The sequence below is a fragment of the Arachis hypogaea genome, chromosome 5 (assembly GCF_003086295.3).
Source record: "Arachis hypogaea cultivar Tifrunner chromosome 5, arahy.Tifrunner.gnm2.J5K5, whole genome shotgun sequence".
Classification (NCBI taxonomy): domain Eukaryota; kingdom Viridiplantae; phylum Streptophyta; class Magnoliopsida; order Fabales; family Fabaceae; genus Arachis; species Arachis hypogaea.
This window is the reverse complement of record NC_092040.1, coordinates 82,031,361-82,051,436: the sequence shown is the minus strand read 5'-3', so window position 1 is coordinate 82,051,436 and position 20,076 is coordinate 82,031,361.

The window sequence follows — 20,076 nt, the reverse complement described above, 5'->3', positions numbered from 1 at the left end:
TGCAACGGCAGAGGTAAATTTCATGGGTGAACCTTATGGAAACACCTATAATTCATCACGGAGAAATCATCCAAATTTCTCATAGAAGGATCAACAAAAGCCTCAATAAGGCTTTAATAACGGTGGAAGAAACAGATTTAGCAATAGCAAGCCTTTTCCATCATCTTCTCAGCAACAGATAGAGAATTCTAAGCAGAGCTCCTCTAATTTAGCAAATATAGTCTCTGATCTGTCTAAGGACACTTTAAGTTTCATGAGTGAAACAAGGTCCTCCATCAGAAATTTGGAGGCACAAGTGGGCCAGCTAAGTAAGAAAGTAACTGAAACTCCTCCTAGTACTCTCCCAAGCAATACAGAAGAGAATCCAAAGAGAGAGTGCAAGGCCATTGATATAGTCAATATGGCCGAATGCAGATAGGGAAGAAAGGACGAAAATCCTAGTGAGGAAGACCTCCTGGAACGTCCTCTGAGCAAGAAGGAGTCCCCTATTGAGGACCTAAAGGAATCTGAGGCTCATATAGAGACCATAGAAATTCCATTAAACCTCCTTCTGCCATTCATGAGCTCTGAAGACTATTCTTCCTCTGAAGAGGATGAAGATGTAACTGGAGAGAAAGTTGCTCAATATTTAGGAGCTATCATGAAGCTGAATGCCAAGTTGTTTGGTAATGAGACTTGGGAAGGTAAACCTCCCTTGCTCATTAGTGAACTAGATACATGGGTTCAGCAAACATTACCTCAAAAGAGACAAGATCCTAGCAAATTCTTAATACCCTGTACCATAGGCACCATGACCTTTAACAAGGCTCTATGTGACCTGGGGTCAAGCATAAATCTTATGCCACTCTCTGTAATGGAGAAACTCGGGATCATTGAGGTACAGCCTGCCATATTCTCATTACAAATGGCAGACAAGTCAGTAAGACAAGCTTATGGATTGGTAGAGGACGTGTTAGTGAAGGTTAAAGGCCTTTACATCCCTGCTGATTTCATAATCTTAGACACTAGGAAGGAGGAGGATGAATGCATCATCCTTGGAAGACCTTTCCTAGCCACAACAGGAGCTGTGATTGATCTTGACAGAGGAGAGCTAGTCCTTCAATTGAATGGGGACTATCTTGTGTTTAAGACCCAAGGGTGTTCTTCTATAAACATGGAAAAGAGGCACAGTAAGCTTCTCTCAATACAGAGTCAAACAAAGCCCCCGCAATCAAACTCTAAGTTTGGTGTTGGGAGGCCACAACCAAACTCTAGGTTTGGTGTTGAGAAGCCCTCACATTCAAACTCTAAGTTTGGTGTTGGGAGGCCCTCATCATGCTCTAAACATCTGTGAGGCTCCATAAGAGCCATTGTCAAGCTAGTGACATTAAAGAAGCGCTTGTTGGGAGGCAACCCAATTTTTATTTATCTAATTTTATTTTTTTATTTACTGTTATTTTATGTTTTATTAGGTTCATGATCATGTGGAGTCACGAAAAAAATACAAAAATTAAAAACAGAATCAAAAATAGCAGAAGAAAAATCACACCCTGGAGGAAGGACTTACTGGCGTTTAAACGCCAGTAAGGAGCATCTGGCTGGCGTTCAACACCAGAACAGAGCATGGATCTGGCGTTGAACGCCAGAAACAAGCAACATCCTGGCGTTTGAACGCCAGGAATATGCCTTGAGGAAAGCTGGCGCTGAACGCCAGGAAGAAGCATGGAACTGGCGTTCAACGCCAGAAACATGCTGCAATTGGGCGTTGAACGCCCAAAATGAGCATCACTTCGGCGTTTAAACGCCAGAATTGTATGCTAAGGCATTATACATGCCTATTGGGTGCATGGATGTAAATCCTTGACACCCAGGATCTGTGGACCCCACAGGATCACCTCAGAATCTGTGGACCCCACAAGATCTCCACCCACCTCAACTCACCTTCTCTCTTCTTCACCAATCACCTCAATCTCTCTTCCCCATCACCCCTTCACCACTCACATCCATCCATCTCTTCCCCACCCAATCCCACCCATATGGCTGAAACATACACATCTCTCCCTCTCCTCCATATCTTCTTCCACTCTTTCTTCTTTTTCTCGAGGGCGAGCAACATTTTAAGTTTGGTGTGGTAAAAGCATAGCTTTTTGTTTTTCCATAACTATTGATGGCACCTAAGGCCAGAGAAATCTCTAGAAAGAGGAAAGAGAAGACAAAAGCTTCCACCTCCGAGTCATAGGAGATGGAGAGATTCATCTAAAGGGTCTATAGCTCAGTGGTAGAACATTTGACTGCAAATCAAGAGATCCCAGAGATACCTCAGGGGATAAATTTTCCTCCACACAATTATTGGGAGCAACAAAGGATAGGAGCACCAAAATCACTAGGGATCATGCAACAGAAGCAAGGAAGAAACATAGAAGAGCTCAAAGAGCACCATTGGTCCTTCAAGAAGGCGCCACCCTGACTAAGGTGGACTCATTCCTTGTTCTTATTTTCTCTGCTTTTCAATTTTTATGTTATATGCTTATCTATGTTTTGTGTCTCTACTTCATGATCATTAGTAGTTAGTAACTATGTCTTAAAGCTATGAATAATTCCATTAATCCTTCACCTCTCTTAAATGAAAATGTTTCTAATTCAAAAGAACAAGAAGTACATGAATTTCGAATTTATCCTTGAATTTAGTTTAATTATATTGATGTGGTGACAATACTTTTTGTTCTCTGAATGAATGCTTGAACAGTGCATATTTTTTATCTTTTTGTTTATGAATATTAAAATTATTGGCTCTTGAAAGAATGATAAATAAGAGAAATGTTATTGATGATCTAAAAAATCATAAAATTGATTCTTGAAGCAAGAAAAAGCAGTGAAAAAGCAAAAGGCTTGCGAAAAAAAAGGTGGCAAAAAAAAATAGAAAGAAAAAGAAAAAGCAAGCAGAAAAAGCCAATAGCCCTTAAAACCAAAAGACAAGGGTAAAAAGGATCCAAGGCTTTGAGCATCAATGGATAGGAGGGCCCAAGGAAATAAAATCCAAGCCTAAGCAGCTAAATCAAGTTGTCCCTAACCATGTGCTTGTGGCATGTAGGTCCAAGTGAAAAGCTTGAGACTGATTGGTTAAAGTCGTGATCCAAAGCAAAAAGAGTGTGCTTAAGAGCTTTTGACACCTCTAACTGGGGACTCTAGCAAAGCTGAGTCACAATCTGAAAAGGTTCACCCAGTCATGTGTCTGTGGCATTTATGTATCTAGTGGTAATACTGGAAAACAAAGTGCTTAGGGCCACGGCCAAGACTCATGAAAGTAGCTGTGTTCAAGAACCAACAAACCTAACTAGGAGAATCAATAACACTATCTGAAATTCTAAGTTCCTAGAGATACCAATCATTCTAAACTTCAAAGGAAAAAGTGAGATGCCAAAACTGTTCAGAAGAAAAAACCTACATGTCCCGCTCATCTAATTAGAACTAATATTCATTGATATTTTGAGATTTATAGTATATTCTCTTCTTTTTATCCTAATTAATTTTCAGTTGCTTGGGGACAAGCAACAATTTAAGTTTGGTGTTGTGATGAGTGGATAATTTATACGCTTTTTGGCTTTCTTTTTAGGTAGCTTTTAGTATGATCTAACTACTTTTAGGGATGTTTTCATTAGTTTTTATGTTAAATTCACATTCTGGACTTTACTATGAGTTTGTGTGTTTTTCTGTGATTTCAGGTATTTTCTGGCTTAAATTGAGGGACCTGAGCAAAACTCTGATAAGAAGGCTGACAAAGGACTGTTGATGCTGTTGGAATCTAACCTCCCTGCACTCGAAATGGATTATCTGGAGCTACAGAACTTCAAATGGTGCGCTCTTAATGGCGTTGGAAAGTAGACATCCAGAGCTTTATAGAAATATATAATAGTTCATACTTTATTTGAGATTTGACAATGTAAATTGGCGCTCAGCGCCAGTTCCATGCGGCATTCTGAAGTCAAACGCCAGAAACACGTCACGAACCAGAGTTGAACGCCAAAAACACGTTACAACTTGGCGTTCAACTCCAATAAAAGCCTCTGCACATGTAACATTCAAGCTCAGCCCAAGCACACACCAAGTGGGCCCGGGAAGTGGATTTCTGCATCAATTACTTACTTCTATAAACCCTAAGTAGCTAGTTTATTATAAATAAAACATTTTATTATTGTATTTTCATCCTGGATTGTATTTTGATCCTGTGATCACGTTTTGGGGGCTGGCCTCTCGGCCATGCCTGGACCTTCATCACTTATGTATTTTCAACGGTGGAGTTTCTACACACCATAGATTAAGGGTGTGGAGCTCTGCTGTACCTCGAGTTTTAATGCAAGTACTTCTATTTTTTATTCAATTTGACTTATTCTTGTTCTAAGATATTCGTTGCACTTTAACTTGATGAATGTGATGATCCGTGACACTTATCATCATTCTTACCTATGAACGCGCGTGACTGACAACCACTTCCGTTCTACCTTAGACCGGGCGCATATCTCCTGGATTCCTTAATTAGAATCTTCGTGGTATAAGCTAGAATTGATGGCGGCATTCATGGGAATCCAGAAAGTTTAACCTTGTCTATGGTATTTCGAGTAGGATTCCGGAATTGAATGTCTGTGACGAGCTTCAAACTTGTGATTGATGGGCGTGATGACAAACGTAAAAGAATCAAGGGATTCTATTCCAACATGATCGAGAACCGACAGATGATTAGTCGTGCTGTGATAGAGCATTTGGACCATTTTCACTGAGAGGATGGGATGTAGCCATTGAAAATGGTGATGCCCTACATACAGCTTGCCATAGAAAGGAGTGAGAAAGATTGGATAAAAGCAGTAGGAAAGCAGATATTCGAAAGGAACACAGCACCTTCATACACTTATCTGAAATTCCCATCATTGAATTACATGAGTAACTCTATTTTTATTTTCTGTTTAAATTTATTATTATTATTATTCGAAAATCCAATAATCTCTTAATATAGTTGAATCCGCCTGACTGGAATTTACAAGATGACCATAGCTTGCTTCATACCAACAATCTCTGTGGGATCGACCCTTACTCACGTAAGATATTACTTGGACGACCCAGTACACTTGCTGGTTAGTTGTGCGGAGTTGTGACAAAGTGTGATTTATGTTTGAGAGCACCAAGTCTTCGGAGCCATTGTTGATGATCACAATTTCGTCCACCAATATCCTTTCCTTTAAATCTTTAATAGTAGTTAATAAAGTAAGTTCAAGAACTCCAAATCAATTTCGACAAAGACTTAGATGAATTTTTGTATACAACATATAGTGAACAACAAGTTTGGTGTTCAGGGCACACTAAGATGGCACATACACAATTTATATCATGGCTGTCTTAAAGCGTTAATCAAATCTTTTTACACCACATGCTCACAAACTAAGTTTGGTGTCACTAATATTGCATGCATGAACACTTAGTTGGTCGGTTGGTTTGCATTCATGAAGGGCACTTAGTTAAGTAAAAGCAAAAATAAAAAAAAGTAGTTAACCTCCTATTCTTATTTTTCCGCCACAATTCAAACTAATCTCTCTTTTTTTCTGTCTTGCAAGGGAATTGAAGGGAACGTTGGAGGGAACTGATGTAATAACCCAAAAGGGGGGTGGTTCGGCCACTTCACCAAGGGAACTACACATATGTCTTAAAGGGGAGTACCTTGGGAAGTGTTGCCATGCAACATTGGGAGAAGGATCACCTTGGAGACTGAACCAATCACTTCATAAAAGTGGTGATCCTTGTGCTCATTCCGTACCAAATCCCAACCATCCACCATTGGATTTTAATATCAATCCACACCATTCAATCCCATCATCATCCTATATAAGGACCCCCACTCTATACCCTTCCATATTCAAATATCCTTTCATTTCATGTCTCTTTTTTCTTTCGAAACACACACCTAACACCTCTGCCCTCAACACATTAACATAATCCTCTAAGCTACACCCTATCATAACCCGGCCAATTTCCATTATCAACCCATATTTCTCAACACCTTTATATACCAATTCCTACTCATGGCATCATCAAGCTCCAAGAGGTGAAAAGGAAAGGAACCAGTGGAGAGCACTCCTTTTGATGAAAGGAGATTCAAGACCGCCTTCCATGAGCTCCAATTTAAACGGATAAAACACAAGAAAATATTGCCAGAATTGACATTCCAGTTCAACGATGATGAGTGCCCATAGATTAGAGAGAAGATTAAACAGAGGGGTTGGCAAGAGCTCACACACCCAGAAACAAAGATAAATGCAAATCTCATCAAGGAGTTCTATGCCAATGTATCCATAAAGACACTACCAGGGCTCCTACCTTCAAAAGCTATGTGAGTGGAATAGAGGTGGACTTCAGTCCCAATGCTATAATGAGGACTCTTCATCTGAGATCGCCACATTTTGACGAGCTTAGTTATCAAGCATTGATGAGCTTAGTTATCAAGCAAGAATAAGTAATGGCCCCGACAATGATAAACTTGAAGAAATTGTGAACGATATGTGCGTTATAGGATCTGATTGGGAAAGGTATTCAGATAAGAGACCGTGGTTTATTAGGAGAGGAGACCTCATCCCGGAAGCCAAGAGATGGTTTAAGCTCGTGAGGAGATCTATCCTCGCAGCCTCAAACAATTCTGAGGTCAACATTGCTCGAGCTACTATAGTACATTGCTTAATAAAGGGTGGAGACATCAATGTGCATGAAATTATAGCTGAGGGAATCCAAGATGCAGCCGAGAAGAATGATCCGAGTGCTCGACTTTGGTACCCCAGTACCATCCTTAGACTATGTATGAAAGCCAAGGTGGTATTCGAAGATAACAATCCAAAATGGGTAAACCCTGGGAGGTTAGTTACGCTCCAGCGTATACCTATGTGGCACCCGCTCAACAACAAAGAAGGCCTCAGATAAGGAAAAGAACATCACAAGAAGAACCTCACCAAGAAGAACCTCATCAAGAAGAATACCAGAAAGAAGAGTACTATGATCCAACTAACATAAACCTGAATCACATTCAAGGAGCCATTGAGGATCTAGCAAGGAGATACATGGAGGGACAAGAACAACAATTACACGTTCAATCTCAAAGGATGGATCATCAAAAAGAACTACTCTCTACTTGGATGAAACAACAAGGGGAGTGGCATAAGCAGCAAATGGAGCAGCAACAGGAGCATTACTCCCAGCTCACCCAAGTCATCAATCAAGTAACTGAAAGGCAAGAACGTCAAGATAAACGCCTTCAAGAACTCAACCAATGTCAGTTAGCTCAGATGAAAGCATTCAACGAGTTCAACGTGCTTAATGAAGGATGGCAACTACACAGAGAAGAATTTAACATAAACACTCAAGTCAAGTTAACCTATATGGCTGGGAATATGCATAATCTGCACTCTGCCATCCCAAGGTATGACACAGTTCACAAAGACTTAACCGAGCAAGAGGAGGGGAAGGTGAAACAACAGAAGGAAGCATTGAAGAAGAAGACGAAAGATGCTGGTTTTTAGAAAAAGCTAATCGGGAAGCGCAAAGGAAATGGGGATTCGAGCAATCAAGAAGGATCCCAAGACAAAGGAAACAAAGGGATATGAGCATTCCAATAAGTAAAAGGTGGTGGAGTTCCTTCTTCGTTCTATCTTTTTCAAGTTTTAAATAAGGAAAATCATGTATGAAATAGAACATGCTTCCATAATAGCTTAGGAATTTTCAATTCTGCCTTTAAGATTTCATTGCTTAAGTCTATGTTGCTGGTCTAAGTCCCTGGCTTTTATTTTCATCTTGCTTACATGTATGCTTGTCCTCTAAGTCAAATAAACGAAAATGTTATGAAAAACAAGAGTGGGGTTTATCTTGTGAAGTAAGTTCTCAATGTTTGTGGTATGGTAATTGATTAGCTAAGTTGGTTCACCAACAAGGTATATAGGCAACTATATGCTCTAAATCACATGCTTGAGGCACATCCTATTGAGATTAGCCAAACAACAAGATCCTAATAAGCAGAAGAAAAAGAACTATGAGAGTTTGAAAGAGAAAGAAAATTAAGAAGAAATAAGGCTAGGCATCAAGGGTCTGAATCTTGAGGCATGTGTCTGTGGTGCTCCTATGCAAGGGATACGCTTAGATGAATAAGCTCTCAAGGGTGCCTTATCACTTGGTAACTTGGGTTAACTAACCTGGGATTATCAGCTGAAAGTCCACTATCAAGAGCAACCTTTGCTACAGAGCACTTAGCAACCCAAAGAGGTACTGGACACCAAGGTCTCAAGAAAGAAACTAACAAACCATATGCCTGGGGTGTGCATGTATGGGGGAGGGAAACTTGAGGGAGTAGGTCCTTAGGGGTGTCTCAACACCTAGCACCTTAAACCAACTTGTTCGGGAGTGTTGGCTGAAAGCTTATCTTAAAGAGTTGCCCCCTCACAGAGCACTTAGCCTAAAAGAATGCAATAAACCCTGAAAGGAAAGGGGGATCAATGAATAAAGATCCCATAGGATGCAATCAAGCAAGTATTCAAGAGCATGATAAGGACCTAAAAACCAGTAAAGGAATGAACCTAAGTTTCTTTGCATGAAACCCCATAAGCCAAGAACTTGACTTCTATAATAAGAACTTGTTTCTCTTATTCTTTCATTCATCATTCTTATGCTTTAGTACTTGCTTAGGGACAAGCAAGCTTTAAGTTTGGTGTTGTGATGCTAGGGCATCTTGGCCAGTTTCACTGACCTTTTCTTTACTATTTTAGGGTAGTTTCATGCATTTTCTTAGTAAATAAGCAAGTTTTGGATAAAAATACACTTACATCTTGATTCAAGCAAACATTGTGAACTTTACATGATTTCATGAGAATCATGCAAGAATTTAATGATAAAATAGATAATGCATGATCTCATGACTTGGAACAGAGCTTTGATGCACTTTATTTGCTTGATTTCAGAACAAAGGAAGCACGTTAGCAGCCACGTTAATCTAATTAACGTGACCACTAACATGGAATGGGAATAAGCTTGCAGCGTTAATGGAAAAAGTGATCGCCAATAACGCCTTCGAAGCCATCATAGCCCACGTTAGTTGCCACGTTAATTACATTAACGTGGTAGCTAACGTGGAGGAAAAGGGGAGCTCCAACGTTAGTGGTAAAAGTGAATACCACTAACATTCCAAAAGGGCACACTTAGCCACGTTAAGAGTCACGTTAATCCAATTAACGTGAACTCTAACGTGGGAGGAGAAAGCAATCGCCAACGTTAGTGACACTTACCTTTGTCACTAACGTTGGGCTAAGCCAATAGTGCCAACGTTAGTGGTCACATTAAGACCACTAACGTGAAGGGTAACGTGGAGCAAGGAATGATAGGCCAACGTTAGTGACACTCACCTTTGTCACTAACGTTGGAGATGGCAATCACCACCACGTCAGTAGTCACGTTAATGCAATTAACGTGAGACACTAACGTGGGAAGTGATGGTGTTTTTGCGGAAAACGAATTTTCCAAACACATAGATCTAACCGGCAAGTGTACCGGGTCGCATCAAGTAGTAATAACTCACAAGAGTGAGGTCGATCCCACAGGGATTGATGGATCAAGCAACTTTAGTGGGTGATTAGTTTAGTCAAGCTAACATTGAAGTGAATTGTGTGAAGTTGATCAACAGAAAGTAAATTGTAGGAATGATAAAGTTGCAGAATCTTAATGGGCAGAAAACTTAAAGAGCAAGAAAGTAAAATAGCTGAAACTTAAATTGCAAGAAAAGTAAATTGCATCAAATGTAAATGGGGCTGGGGTGCTGGAAATTAAAAAGAGAGCAGTAAAGCAAAGCGTAGAACAATTGCAGGGAGATTAAATTGCTTGGAAGTAAATTGGAAGTAATAGGAATAGAAAGGTAAAAATGCAGATGAAATAAAAGCAACAGATATAAATAGCAAGGCAAAATTTCTTGAAGAAGCAACACAGAATGTAACTCAGCTCAATTGTGAAATTTAAAGAGACAAGATCTCAGGGAATCAATGAGACTAGAAAACAAGTCTAGATCTCAATTCCTTCCTTAATCAAAGTAGAAAGCAGATTGAAGAAGAAAGAAAGATGGAAGCAGTAAATGAGAACGCAGATTCAACTTTCAATTCTTAGAAATTATGCAGAAGATGAACAAAGATGGATTTCAGATTAAAGATTAAAACAGAATTCCTCCAACCTCAATCCAAAATTTCAAAACAGAAATGAAAATTAAGAGAGAGAGCTCTCAAATCCTAATACTCCCTAGTGGAGCTAGCCCTCCCCCTGAAATGAGAGTGATGCCCTTTATATAGGCTTTTTACAAAATGAAAATAAAATGGAATTAAAATTAAAAATAAATTCACAAAATGAAATTCCTAATTTAGCTTGTTCTTGTGCCTTTGAGTGATGATATGGGCTTTGCTTGCTTTGGGTTTGAGAAGAAATGGGTTTAGTTGGCCTTGATTCAATTTGGAGAGGAATTGAATTTAAATGAGATTTTGGTTGAATTTTGGCCCATGATGCTCCCAGGAGGCTGCCCTGCCCTTGTGGAGGGCAGAGCATGAAATGGTGCGTGCGGCCCTCATTGCGTGCGTGCTTGGTACGTCAGGATGTTGGCCGAAACTCCTTTGGTGCGCGACAATTGTGCAAGCTGGCCGTGCCAATTTTTGTGCCATGCACCAAGAATTGCTGCCCTGCCCTTGCGGAGGGCAGGGCAATGTTGCCAAAATGTGAGGTTCCAAATTTGAAACTTGGTGGAGGCACACGCTGCTCCTTTTCCTTGGTTTCCTTGGCACCTAATTCACGCATAAGGCTTGGCTTCCTTGGAGGTCTTGTGTTCGAACCTTGGTGAAAGCATTTGGGGGAGCAATTTTCCTTGATTTTTCATGAGGAGAGCACGACATTGCCCTGCTCTCCAAGAGGGCAGAGTAGAAAATTGAGCGCTACTTTGCTTTGGAGTGAGGCTCCAGCTTCGAGCCTTGGTGGAAGCACATTGGTTTATTTTCGCTTATTTTTGGCCCTTAAAGATGCCTTTCATTTCTGCCTCAATTGTACGCCAAATATGGATTGCTATATATCGTTGGAAAGCTCTGAATGTCAGCTTTCCAACGCAACTGGAAGCACATCAATTGGACGTCTGTAGCTCAAGTTATAACCCTTTGAAGGAGGCATGGTCATGCTGTGAGCGCCCAGATTTTACCTTAGTGAAAATTCTTGCTTCCAACCTCACTTTGCATCACGATTCTGCCCTGCCCTTGGCAAAAGCAGGGCAGTGTGTGCTGATTGCCTATTCTCCTTTAATTTGGTCGTGGGCCATGCTTTTAAAAGCGTGGCCTAAGGCTCCAAAGTGTGCTCCAACTTCAAAGTGTGTCCCAAAGCTCTTTTTTTCTCCTTTTTTCGTGCTTCTTTGCTTCTTTTTCTTCTTATTTCCTACAAGATTTATAAAATTAAAAGATCAAGGAAATATACCAATTAAGTATAAAATCATTCAATATTTAAGCACAAATCATCAATTTCTTGTATGAAAAAGCATAGAAAAATAGGTATATGATGACATGTCATCACAACACCAAACTTAAACCTTGCTTGTCCCCAAGCAAGAAAAGAATCATGCAATAAAGATTGACAATCCAAGGTAAGAAGAATAGCAACTCAATGTTCATGGTTAGCTAGTTTTCTATGCATGCTTCAATCGCAAAAGAAATGTAAATGATTGATGCTTCTATCTAGCTCAATTTATGAAATCTTTTTCTTATAATTCTTCCTTGAAACAAGCTTTTGATTTGATTTTTTTAGCTTCTCTTTTTGGGTGCTTTGCCCCATGAGTTGATAACAAAGCTACGACTTCTAAATGCTTTGTTTTCAAGTATTACCACTTGATACATAAGCACCACAAGCATTTAATTAGAGGACTTCATTAAGCTCATTTTTCTTTTCTTTTCTTGACTCTCTAATCATTGATGCTCAGAGCCTTGAGCTTTGAGGGAGTGCTTTTGCACTTGAGCCTAGCCTTGACTTCTAAGTGTTTTGTTTTCAAGCATTTGGCTTAATACATAAACACCACAAGCACTTAGCAAATAACTTGCCATTGGTACTCAGAGCCTTCAGCTTTCTCATTCTTTCCCTTTTTCTTTTCTTGCTTTAATTCTATTTGCTTCTTCAAGGTTTTCATGATTTCAAAAGATTTCACAAAATGTCCTAGATAAAAACTTCAATTAAATAAAATCCAATGCAATTGAGCAACAATCAATCATACTAGCTTTCCGATACTTGTATGCACATGCTAAGTTCTTTTTTAATGCCTTGTTTGTTTATGATCATGATACTTTACTGCTTTTGAACTCACAGAATTCAAGTTGGTAGTTATAATGCCACAGCAACATATTACAAAATCAAATTCAAGCTATGATTAGTCATACCACACATGTATACAGAAAATATAAAGGCAATCATGCAATTTAAAGTGCTGGAAATAAATGAGAGGAAAAGGAACTTTACAACCTTGAAATTCTTCTTCTCTATTGTTGTCATTTTCCTCCCATTCTTCTCCTTCCCATAACAACTCAGAATGCTTGCTTATCCTCAAGCAACAATTAGAACAATGGCTATAGGGCTAAGATGGATCATGAATGTCTTACACAATGAAATGTTAGTAGCACATATGTTTTAAGCAAGCAAAATTAAAGATAATAACTAAGGCACAAGAGACAGAGACATTGTGATTGCAAACTTAAGAAGTTGAGCACAATATATTGCATAAAAGATAAGTGGCACACCAAAATTAGTATGACACTTTCACTTGGAATCAATGCAAGTATCCAGTAAAGATTTGAAGCAAATTGTGTTGCACAGCAACACCAAACTTAGAATGCAATCCTATTTCCACTTATTTGAATTAAAACCAAGCAAATGAAACTGTTATTTATTAAGTACAATCACCAAGCTAAGAATCTGTCATTAATAAAGCTCTCTTGGTAATGTATTAACAAACACAGTACATAAGCAAACTAAAATGAAAGCATTAAAAATAAAGAATTAGCTAAAGTAAACAGAATAACAAAATATCAAACCAAAAGAAAATTAACACTGCAAAGACATTATGGTTATGCAGACAAGTGGTGTTGCTGAATGATTTGCATAGAAAAATAGGTGGCACACCAAACTTAGAATCTTGGTGTGTCACTTTCATTTTTTTGATTTGATGCAATCATCCAAAAAGATTGAAAATAATGTGTTGCATGGCAACACCAAACTTAGAATGTAACCATATGCCAATTTATTGAATTTAAACAAAGCAAAGAAAGAAAACAAAGCAGAGAAGAAATGTTACCTACGGTTGGGTTACCTCCCAACAAGTGCTCTTTTAGTGTCATTAGCTTGACATGTTGTTCTTCACTTTCTTCCTCTTCTTCCAGTTTGTTAAGAGGAATGACCTCAAAGGAGGAAAAGATTCAGCTAGTGTCCCTTGTCTTGGCCTTTTCTCAGCAAGCTTCCTTTTGCAAATGGCTTGATTGATCTTGCTTGCTGGATTAGGGACAGAATTGGTGTTCTTGCTAGTTGCCTTCACTTCTTTGGATTCAAGACTTGGTTGCTGTGTGATTATTGGAGTGATTTTTTCATTAAGAGCCTCTTGCATTGGTGGTTCCATGAGCTTTTCCTCTTTGCACTTCTCCACTTCAATTGAATATGACTTTTCTGGAATGACTTCCTCACTTTCTTGCTCCTCCATTCCTTTCTTTGCACTCAACATTTGACTTAATAGTTCTTTTATGGAGGAGGTTTGTTGTTCTTCCCAAGATTTCTTCATCTCCTCTTCATATTTTTTTATCACAGATTCAAGGGAAGTTTGTGAGGGTTGTGAGTGTTCATGTTTCTTTGTCACCTCAAGTGGCTTTTGTGAATATAAAATCCTTGGCTCATGTTCCTCATCTTTCATTGCAATTTCACTTGACACAAGGACCTTTTGTTCTTTTTTTTCCACTTCCTCTCTCACAAATTGATTTTTACTGTTTGATGGTTCTAAGTGTTTCCTTATGTTCTCCAGGTGCTCATTTGTCCTCTGACGGAGGATTTCTTTCCTTTTCCAGGCTTGTTCTTGTCTTTCAAAAAATTCTCTGGACTTTTGAAGGAGATCCTCTGAATCACAATTTGAAGAATTATTGAACTCATCACAGTATGTATTACTAAGATTTCTTTGATTTTGACTTTTCCAGCCACAATATGAGTAGTTGTTAGACTCATCAAAATCTGGATCATATTGTGTCTCTGGAAGGTGTCCCATTTTAACTGATTGTTCACATTCTTCTTGATATGTCCAGACACCATGAGGATAATGATATAAGTCATTCTGTGGTTTTGGACAGTATCTCATGTGCTCAGCTTGATCAATTTGTGACTCTAGAGCAAGTCTCCATTGATTGAAGTGCTCAGAATTTGTATCTTCTTGGTGATATTCCCAACCATAATTAGAATAATGACTTGAATCATATTGTGATGGTGGGCAATATCCCATGAAGTTTGTTTGATTAAAAGATGAGGTGAACTCCATTTGAATTTTGTAAAACACAACACCAATGAAAATTGAAATTACTCATATCAGATATGCATTTTGCTTAGTGAGGCAAAAACACAAACACCTTGGTTTCAACTTTAAAACAGAGAAAAAAATGCTTGATCTAGACTTCTCACCCACTTAATCATTGTTGATCTAAATCAATCCCCGGTAACGGCGCCAAAAACTTGATGGTGTTTTTGCGGAAAACGAATTTTCCAAACACATAGATCTAACCGGCAAGTGTACCGGGTCGCATCAAGTAGTAATAACTCACAAGAGTGAGGTCGATCCCACAGGGATTGATGGATCAAGCAACTTTAGTGGGTGATTAGTTTAGTCAAGCTAACATTGAAGTGAATTGTGTGAAGTTGATCAACAGAAAGTAAATTGCAGGAATGATAAAGTTGCAGAATCTAAATGGGCAAAAAACTTAAAGAGCAAGAAAGTAAAATAGCTGAAACTTAAATTGCAAGAAAAGTAAATTACATCAAATGTAAATGGGGATGGGGTGCTGGAAATTAAAAAGAGAGCAGTAAAGCAAAGCGTAGAACAATTGCAGGGAGATTAAATTGCTTGGAAGTAAATTCGAAGTAATAAGAATAGAAAGGTAAAAATGCAGATGAAATAAAAGCAACAGAAATAAACAGCAAGGCAAAATTTCTTGAAGAAGCAACACAGAATGTAACTCAGCTCAATTGTGAAATTTAAAGAGACAAGATCTCAGGGAATCAATGAGACTAGAAAATAAGTCTAGATCTCAATTCCTTCCTTGATCAAAGTAGAAAGCAGATTGAAGAAGAAAGAAAGATGGAAGCAGTAAATGAGAATGCAGATTCAACTTTCAATTCTTAGAAATTATGCAGAAGATGAACAAAGATGGATTTCAGATTAAAGATTAAAACAGAATTCCTCCAACCTCAATCCAAAATTTCAAAATAGAAATGAAAACTAAGAGAGAGAGCTCTCAAATCCTAATACTCCCTAGTGGAGCTAGCCCTCCCCCTGAAATGAGAGTGATGCCCTTTATATAGGCTTTTTACAAAATGAAAATAAAATGGAATTGAAATTAAAAATAAATTCACAAAATGAAATTCCTAATCTAGCTTGTTCTTGTGCCTTTGAGTGATGATATGGGCTTTGCTTGCTTTGGGTTTGAGGAGAAATGGGTTTAGTTGGCCTTGATTCAATTTGGAGAAGAATTGAATTTAAATGAGATTTTGGTTGAATTTTGGCCCATGATGCTCCCAGGAGGCTGCCCTGCCCTTGTGGAGGGCAGAGCATGAAATGGTGCGTGCGGCCCTCATTGCGTGCGTGCTTGGTGCGTCAGGATGCTGGCCAAAACTCCTTTGGTGCGCGACAATTGTGCAAGCTGGCCGTGCCAATTTTTGTGCCATGCACCAAGAATTGCTGCCCTGCCCTTGTGGAGGGCAGGGCAATGTTGCCAAAATGTGAGGTTCCAAGTTTGAAACTTGGTGGAGGCACATGCTGCTCCTTTTCCTTGGTTTCCTTGGCACCTAATTCACGCATAAGGCTTGGCTTCCTTGGAGGTCTTGTGTTCGAACTTTGGTGAAAGCATTTGGGGGAGCAATTTTCCTTGATTTTTCATGAGGAGAGCAAGACATTGCCCTGCTCTCCAAGAGGGCAGAGCAGAAAATTGAGCGCTACTTTGCTTTGGAGTGAGGCTCCAGCTTCGAGCCTTGGTGGAAGCACATTGGTTTATTTTCGCTTATTTTTGGCCCTTAAAGATGCCTTTCATTTCTGCCTCAATTGTACGCCAAATATGGATTGCTATATATCGTTGGAAAGCTCTGAATGTCAGCTTTCCAACACAACTAAAAGCACATCAATTGGACGTCTGTAGCTCAAGTTATAGCCCTTTGAAAGAGGCATGGTCATGCTGTGAGCGCCTAGATTTTACCTTAGCGAAAATTCTTGCTTCCAACCTCACTTTGCATCACGATTCTGCCCTGCCCTTGGCAAGAGCAGGGCAGTGTGTGCTGATTGCCTATTCTCCTTTAATTTGGTCATGGGCCACGCTTTTAAAAGCGTGTCCTAAGGCTCCAAAGTGTGCTCCAACTTCAAAGTGTGTCCCAAAGCTCTTTTTTTCTCCTTTTTTCATGCTTCTTTGCTTCTTTTTCTTCTTATTTCCTACAAGATTTATAAAATTAAAAGATCAAGGAAATATACCAATTAAGTATAAAAGCATTCAATATTTAAGCACAAATCATCAATTTCTTGTATGAAAAAGCATAGAAAAATAGGTATATGATGACATGTCATCAGGAAGAAGGGGCATTTGAAGCGTTAGTGACAAAGGTAAGTGTCACTAATGCTCTTGAAGCTTGAGCATACCCACGTTAAGGGCCATGTTAGTTACACTAACGTAAATCACTATCGTGGGGAAAAGAAACAAAGAGCAACATTATTGGTAAAGGTGAATGCCAATAACGTTTGCGAAGGACTGAGAGGCAACGTTATTGGTAAAGGTGAATGCCAATAACGTTTACGAAGGACTAAGAGGCAGCGTTAGTGCCACTAACGTTGAAGTTAACGTGGATCAATTTGGTTTGGAATGTTAGTGAAAAAGGTTATCGTCACTAACATTCTCGAACCCACGTTTTCACTTAACGTTAACACCGTTAACGTCCTAACTAACATCCACCCATGCATGACTCACACTTTTTTTGCAAGCAAAGCTGAGCCCAATAAAGATTATAACTGCTTCAACTCAATATAAAAGGCCTATATCCAAGACTTGAAGAGCTGACTAGAAGATCAGAAGAGTAGTATATATAGGAGTAGTTTTGAACTAGAAAGGAGCTTGGCATTTTGGATAACTACACTCTGTATATTTACCTTTTCTGCAATTTCTAGTTTACTTTAGAACGTACTCTTTTCTATCATCTTCCATTTCCAGAGCTATGAACAACTAAACCCCTTTTTATTGGGTTAGGGAGCTCTGTTGTAATTTGATGGATCAATTATAGTTTTCATTCTTCTTCTTCTTTCTTTTCTCTTGATTTACTAGAAAGCTTTCGATCTTAAATCAATTGGTTAGTTGTCATGGAAAAGAAACTCTCCATAATTGAATCTCCTCTGAGCCTTGAAAAAAGGATGAGGAGATCATGCTAGAAATGCTTTCTCATGTTGGAACGAATTGGGGTTTGGACGGATATAGTAACATATAATCCTCCCAACACTTTGATTTGGAAATACATGTGGTATAATCAGTGACTATACTTTATCTCTTCCCATGAGCAATTAAATCAAGGAATTGGGCAATTGTTCAAGCTTAAAGAGATTGGGTTGCCAAGGAATTGGGATCCAATCACCTAAGATTGCCAAGGAGATCAATGAATGCATTGATTGAGGAAGAGACGAGAATGAACTTTATCCGGAGAATGCAACATCTCCTAAGCCCAATGAATCCCCCATTTCTGATCTTACCCATTCTCTTTACTTTCTAGCATTTACTTTTATGTTCATCTCCCCAAATCCCCATTTAAGATTCTGCAATTTACTTTCTGCAATTTACTTTCCCGCCATTTAATTTTCTGCAACTCTCAACTCAATTTCTGCCTAGCTCAACTAGAACATTCCTCCAATTAAAGTTGCTTGACCAATCAATCCCTGTGGGATTTGACCTTACTCTATTGTGAGTTTTTACTTGACGGCAATTCGGTATACTTGCCGAAGGGAAATTTGTTGAGAGATAAGTTTCCGTGCATCAATACCAACTATAGTAATCGGCAGACGAGCAAAATTCGAGAATTAGTTGCAGATTCCTATCTCGCAACCGACTGTTGTAGTGGTTCCCCCATATATGAATCCATTCATCCAGTATGGTGCTCCAATAATGGCACTGTACTCCTCGAAGAGTGTAACAATGCTAGTCAAGAGGGATGGCCTGTGTCGGCTGATGAGTGGATATTTTATACCCTTTTTGGTACTATTTTCTTAGTGTTTTTAGTTATATTTTATTTAATTTTATCGAGTTTTAGTATGTTTGAGTGCAAAAATTCATATTTGGATGCTACTTTGAGTTTTTGTATTTTTTCTATGATTTTAGGTGATTTTTGGAAATTGGCAAGTTTTGGCAAAGTTTGATTCAGAGGCAAAGAAAGGATAGCAGACGTTGTCAAGTCCTGACCTCCATGAATTCAAACAAGAATTTCTAGAGCAACAGAGGTCTAATTGATGCTCTCTCAATGGCGTTAGAAAAGCTAACTTCCAAGGCTTTCCAGCAATACATAATATTCTATACTTTTCTTTGGAGATGACTGCCCAACACGAGTGTTGAACGCCCAACTTACCCCATTTCTAGCGTTCAATGCCCATGAAGGACTAAGGCCAGCGTTGAACGCCCAAAACCGGTGTTCAAAGCCACCAAGGAACAAGGCAGCACATTTACACCCCCTACTGGGCATTCAACACCAACTCATTCAAGTTGGATGCCAAGCTCAGCCCAACACTAACCAAGCGGGCCCAGAAGTGGATTTTCGCACTCTTTAGCTTAGATTATTTAATTTTTGTAATTTTTAATTAAAAATAATAACTTTTTAGTTCTAGCATTTATTATTAGATTAGTATTTAAGAAAGAGGAGGCACCCATTCAGGAGGGACGCCTCGTAGGAGGGGAGTCAGACACTTCTCTATTTTCTCTGTACATTATAAGCAACTAAACCTCCTAGGTTAAGGATAGGAGCTCTGCTCATTCTTATGGATTAATATCATTACTTTTCTAATTTAATATATATTTGATTCCATTCTATGATGACCTCTTGCGAAGCCTAGCCGGATAGTATTGAGCTACATCTTGAGAGTACATCACAGGTTCTAAGAGAGTATCTGGGCTAATTAGGATTTGTGACTTGAAATCTCGTTAGTCATGGATAATTCAGGTCTCTGTGGTGTTCAGGCTATAATACAAAGCATCATCTCCGATCCAGGAGATCTGACCTTGTCTGTGGCATTTTGAGTAGGATCACCAGAGATTGAATTGCGTGAGCTTCACCTTCATTCAGATTGGATGACCATTAGCACTGACTTGTGATCTGGATAAGAGGAGATTAATGACCACTAGCCTTAGCTTTAATCACTTACAGACTTGCCATTAAATGAATCACTCATTGTTAATGTAGTTAGTAAGAAGTATTAATCTGGAAGAACAAGCATCTCCAAGGCCCTAACTTATTTCCTTTTATTGTTCTACACCAATTCCATATTGCTTCTTTTCTGTTTTGGTTATTGATAAACCCCAATTTTATGATTCATCTTGTGCTTAAATAGAGTGTTTTTATCAAATCTTCACCCACTTATTCATGTAAATTACATGGTTTTACTATTCCTTCCTTGTTTTATGGTACATGAGAAAACATGTTTCCTATGCTTTAAAAATATTAAATTTAATTATCCTTTATTACCAATCGATGCTGTGATTTGTGTGTTAAGTATTTTTAGGTTTCATAGGGCAGAAATGACTTAGAGGACAGAAAGAAAACGCG